This window comes from Neophocaena asiaeorientalis, unplaced genomic scaffold, assembly GCF_003031525.2.
Source record: "Neophocaena asiaeorientalis asiaeorientalis breed wild unplaced genomic scaffold, Neophocaena_asiaeorientalis_V1.1 scaffold31, whole genome shotgun sequence".
Classification (NCBI taxonomy): domain Eukaryota; kingdom Metazoa; phylum Chordata; class Mammalia; order Artiodactyla; family Phocoenidae; genus Neophocaena; species Neophocaena asiaeorientalis.
Genome location: NW_020175320.1, coordinates 3090541 through 3096772, shown reverse-complemented (window position 1 = coordinate 3096772; position 6232 = coordinate 3090541). Strand labels below are relative to the sequence as shown.

The 6232-nt window shown below is 34.0% G+C and overlaps 2 protein-coding genes across 2 annotated transcripts in view; one reads left to right on the top strand and one right to left on the bottom strand.

Moving 5' to 3' along the window:
* The window catches only part of CTNNA3 (catenin alpha 3), a 1528699-nt gene that overhangs the window by 1052590 nt on the left and 469877 nt on the right, over window positions 1–6232 (bottom strand). The gene's annotated exons all lie outside the window — the stretch shown is intronic.
* LRRTM3 (leucine rich repeat transmembrane neuronal 3) overlaps window positions 1–6232 on the top strand; it is a 173923-nt gene that overhangs the window by 166363 nt on the left and 1328 nt on the right. The gene's annotated exons all lie outside the window — the stretch shown is intronic.

The window sequence follows — 6232 nt, the reverse complement described above, 5'->3', positions numbered from 1 at the left end:
ATATATATATACACACACACACACACACACACACACATATATATATATACATATATATATATATATACACATATATATATACACACACACACACACACATCCTTATACAAGCACAGAACTTGCCTACTAGCTCACCCCATCCATTGCCTCCCTTTCCTTTCTTGCATTATATGTGTATCTCCTTCACTAGTCTATGATTTTGTCAGGGAGCAGAAATTATACCTTATTCATGTTTGTTTCTCCACTTCCCCAGTCCTCCTGTACTCCAGCACCTACTTATAACTCTTTTATGTACAGAAAGAAATCAAAACAGTATCATTTAATATAAAACAAAATAATCAGATTAACTGAGGTTTCTAACTTTTTAAACTTCTTGTTAAAAAGAAAAACTAACATCATTTAATTGGAAAAATTTCTACCAATTTCCAAGTCAACACAGACATCTAGTTTTAAAATCCCTAAAGGTCTCCCTAAATAATCTTACACGTATTTTATCTGGGAGTATATGTAAGGCTCCTATCCCAGTCCAGAATGTTCTCCAGATTAGACCCTTCCCCTTACACTTTGTATTTGGCCAATATGAGCTTAGTAAGAAGAAGAGAGCTTTGATTTTGAGCTGTCACCATCCATCCACATTGTGAATCCCTGATCAACGATAGGTTTCTTTCCTGAGGACCCAAAGTGCAAAGCAGTATCAGAAAGCTAAAGTGTAGCTTAGCAAATCATAGTGTTTACCCTACTGGAAATAAGATCCAATGTTGATAATTGGTGTCTAAATAGTATCAGACACATGATACTGTGTTCACCTCTCTAGGCTCCAAAGCCAGTGTGAGTTAGATAAAGTGATAAATAAGAAATAAAGCACACTGCTTAGGAAGTCAGGCAACCACTTCTGCAACTCACCAGGTAAATGATTTTTAACTAATTACTTAAACCATCTAAGTCTTAGTTTTTTTCAACTGTAAAATGGGAATAATTATATTTATCTTACAACAGCCTTGGGAGGCTTAAATAAGATGACCTGAGTGCAGCATGTAGCATGGTACCTAGCACACAGTAAATGCTCAATAAATGACAGTGATGATAATGAGGAGAATGTTAGAGACGTGTCCAGGCAGGTGTCCAGACAGACCAAGAGATGAAACAAGTGCCCACAGCCGCTCAGGTGGCTAAGAAGAGAAATCACTGCAGAAATCCTAAAGAATTAAGGTAGGACCAGAGGTAACATCTAGGCAAACTTCGACACTCTTCCAGTGAACCAAGCTGCAGTGTGATAATTTCTTACACTATTTTTCCTTATATAATACTTACATTTTACCAACTGCCTCAATACTTAGAAAACAAAATATTAATTAGTAACATGATTTTCAAGAATCAAGCCAGTAGAAAATACTCAAGCCATCAAGTTTCTTAATATTACTCAAGTAATACCAAAGACACAACTTTCTATTTTTACCATCAGTAAAACTACCAGCCTGTACAACACAAAACTCATGTTTGGTAGCACTGAAACAAATGTTTCTAACCAATCCCCAATACACATAAAGTTGCACATACTCTAACACAACCAAAGGCTAGTCTGGAAAATTTACATAACCTACACAAATGAAACAGAAAGTAGAGGCATCAAGATAAACAAGAATAAAGTCATTAGCAAGTGCATTTTGAAAAAATTAAAACACTTCTTTAAATAGATTGAGAAATTTACAAGCAGTGGTGTGATATGTACATGTGTGTACTCACATATATCTATATGTACATATGAAATAATGTTTTTAAGGAAGCTAATTTCCCAGAATAAAGTACATTTCAAATCCCACTTCTTTGCAAAGACAGAGTAATGATTCAGACATGATAAAAAAGAAAAAAGCATTCACTATTTTCTACATGCTGCTTACATTTAATTAAATAGAAATATAGTTAATCTCGAGAAATGAATTTACAAATATTTAGTTTTCTTTTTGACTCTACTGATTAGGCATGCCAGTCATGCAATCACTAAAGTAAACAAGGTAATAATATTTTGAGCCAAGATAATGGCAACAGAAATGAGAGAAGCGGATGCATGTAAAAGATATATGTCATTGATGTCAACAAAGTAACGGACAAAAAAATGGGACATTTGGAACAAGGGACAAGGAAGTGTTCAAGGGGACTGGCAAAGCTGACTTAACTTGGTGCTCCCCCAAAACAGAAAAAGGACCATGGGAAGAACTTAGTTTGGATCCAGAGATAATGAGCCCAGTTTGAGACAAATTTAGAGACAAACTAGAGAAATACTATTAATTGGAAAAATATTATAATGCCTGTTTTTAATTTTATATATCAATAGGTAGAAATAAACTCAACTGAAAATTCATTAAATTTAGTAGATGAAAAACAAATGTAAAATAATAGGCCTCTAAATTACAACATAAAATGGGGCAAAATGTCTTGATAAAGGCTACATCTTAAAAAATTAATTCCTTCATGAAGCAAGTCTGTTTCTTTCACTACATGCAGAATACTGAAAAACAAAACGCTATTAGCTACAAAAACCCTAAAGTAACATCCTTTCAATAGCCTAGAGAGGTAGAATACTTGCTAGGTAACATTGGCCTTATAAAAATAGAAGATTTTGCCCGTGATATATGGGAACAGCATGGGCATTCTCCTCAATGATAATCAATAGAAATATTTATACTTAGAAAAACTCTACTCAGAAATAACATTCAACAAGCAAATATTTCCTATGCTTTGCAATTCTAGAGAGGGAAAAACCACCTTTTTATTATTCCCTCTCAAAAGTGGACTGTCATTTTCTGTTCTTCAGAGTACTTACTGTACTTAAAATAATCCTTGCTATCCTACGGAAAAGATGTTTAAATGGCCTGTAACCAACTAATTAGAATATGAGCAATACACATGCATATTCATATATACACATATATATGTGTACAAATATACATATTATTTTGCAGTGAATATAAGATTAAAATGACCATTTTTACTTAATCACAAATTGGAAACTTTAAAAAGTTATTCTTTCCCCTTAAAGTCACAAGCTCGAACATTTTAAAGGAATGGGAAAAAAGACTTAATAATGAGTTATTTTTATTCATCTAACATTACAAAATTTGTGTATGTGAAAGGTACATATATGTGATGTTGAGACAGACATTGGAAAATTACTGCTTAGGCAAATATCATTGATGTCAAGACAGTAACTAGTTTAGCAGAGTAGAAATTTTTCCTGAGGGGAATTTCCTAAATAATGTCAGCTTCTACCTCTCATCATTAGAATAGCATATAATGATTTCTTAGTTCAGACTCTAGATGATATTGCTTTCTGGGGAGTTAAGTTTTCATATTCTTGGATCTCTATAAGTTATGCCTTAAGAATAATTAACTCACCTGAAAAATACTGACCTAAAGTATCGAAGGAAACCATAAGTAATTATAAATAGGAGTTTATCAGGTTAAAATTCACTGAAAGAAACTGTTCTCTCAGAAAGGACAAGAAAACTCTATGGACACTTTAAATAGAGCCCTGTAACAAAAGGTCTGGGGAAGCAGAGGCTTATTAGCTTTATATCTCCTACTGTCCTTGCTGTTTTCATTTTATAAAATAACATACTTGGGGGCTTCCCTGGTGGCACAGTGGTTGAGAGTCCGCCTGCCGATGCAGGGGACACGGGTTCGTGCCCCAGTCCGGGAAGATCCCACATGCCGCGGAGCGGCTGTTTCCGTGAGCCACGGCCGCTGAGCCTGCGCGTCTGGAGCCTGTGCTCCGCAACGGGAGAGGCCACAACAGTGAGAGGCCCACGTACCGCAAAAAAACAAAAACAAACAAACAAAAAAACATATTTGGGTCATCTTCAGGTAGGTTGACTAAAGTGATTTATTTTCCAAAATGGGACAATAAGCATAAACTGGGACTGTCCTGTTGAATACTCTATCCATAGGGGAGAGCATGGCTGTGTGCCTCTCCTGCACATTAATATAAATCAGGTAACAATGGAGAAAGGGACAGAGACAGAGAGGATGAATCGAGAATACCCAGGTCAGATTGGAAAGGGAAGAGAAAACATAGGGCACAAGGTCACATGACTGACGATTATGTGAGGAAGGAGAAAGGGCTGCTATATTTACTGACTGGGTGACAAGAATGGATTTACATGGATTGTATCTGAGCCTCAAGATATTTGCTTAATGCCAGTGGATAGCCTCTCCATCACTACCCAGACACTATGTGTGCATGTGTGTGTGTAAATAATATGTCTATATATACAGTATACATCTATGTATATATTTTATACAACAAATATGAAATAGTTGTCCAAAACTAATATATCACCAAAATTTGCACTTTCTATACCAGATTTAAATAATTTTGAAATCATAAGTAATTGGCCACAAGATTATATATATATTATATATATGTGTATTTATGTATGTCTTTATATATTGTGTATATGTGTATGTCAATACATGTGTATATTCCTATGAATATACATGTGAATATAACTAATGTTAACTTTCAGATTTGCAAGATCATTTAAGTCAACCTGGGAGAAATCTGCTGTGATGTTGTATTCAGATATGTCTAGCTGTTAAATTCTACTTACAAATACAAGTTAGTATGTTATTTTCTTGATATTAAGATATCATCAACTTTAAGACACTTTTAATTGCAGGGAAGAAAATACATGTTAAACATCCACACTAATTATAAGTACCATCCCAATTTCAGAAAGATTAAAATGTGAAAAATATGACTTGACATTAAAAAAGTATAACCAAGGGGTTAGGAGTTTTAAAATAAAACATATCCCCAAATAAGAAACTCTATAAAGAAAATATGTGGGATTTTTAAATAAATAATGAGCACTAACTACCTGATATAGTTCAAATTAGGACTTGCACTCTGGATACCAGCAGCCTCTAGGAGGTAAATCAAGCAGGAAATTGTGTACACACAAACACACACACACACACACACACACACAGAATAAATGTATCATGGTTTATTATTTTTCATAAATCATCACCATAAGAATTATTCACAGTAAATTCCAAGTAAGCCAGGAATGATATAGCATATATAAACCATAAGTTTCCATGACAAGAACCAAGTATATAAAATCCTACAGATATATGACCCATAACACATTACAGAACATTGATTTCCCAGAGGCTAATGTTAAACTCACGCACCCAATAACAGTTCTATTTTCATTCTCTCCTATAACTCAAATCTATTCATGCTGCACAATTACTTTTGCATAATAATATATTGTATTTTAGTTATCTGAGCTATTTCATCTGTAACAATAGTTCTTCCTTATTTTAAATGAGCATCTTTGGAAGCATCGTATTATTTTCTTTATGATCTTCCAATCACCTTGACCATTTTTTAAAGTGTATGATGTCTTTCATTCACACATCAGGTAGCATGCTTCAAATTTTTAAAAATTCACATAAATAGGAAGAGTTCTCAGGAATGTAATTTGATGAAGGGGATTACATTTCTGTCTCCAAGGACTAAGCCTTACATGTTTGATACATTGAAATGTTCACATTAAAAAGACATTATAATCTCAAAAGAAGTGAATACAAGAGAAAACAGGGAAATAACAGCTCAACTAATTTTTACTAAAGGAAAACTAAATAAGGATAGAAAGATAGGGATGGAAAGAGGCAAAAAGGATTCTTATGTATGGAGAAAAGGACTAAGAAAGTAAAGAAGGAGTTAATAAAATCTAGGGCTTTGGGCTCCAATCTTAGCTGAGATCAGAGGAATTTAGTCTGAGGTGACCAAAGAGAAATATATTTTATCTACCACCAAATAAGAATGGTGGAAGTTTTTATCCAAGGTAATTCAACAACATGAATTAGTAATTAGGATATTAAACAGAGATCAACGCTGAAGTTTCCTCAAAACTGCCTACTTTTTAGAACAATTTTTTAAATCTTATTGAAAGAAATGGGAATAATCTCTAGACTTTGACATCTGATTACATTTCAAACTACCTTTTGTCTGTAACACATTTCCCTTCTGTTCACAATGGTCACTCTTGCTTTTTCCTATTTTTAGAACTTGCTTCCTTTCATTAAGCTGCAATTAGCAAGAGTCCCTTCCACACATATATCGCTGATTCTTTCAAACTAGCCTCTTCCTTGGTTACTTTTAGACTTTCATAGAAGCCAGAGTTTCTTCCTGGGAGTTCTCTAAACCTTAGAGTTTAGATAT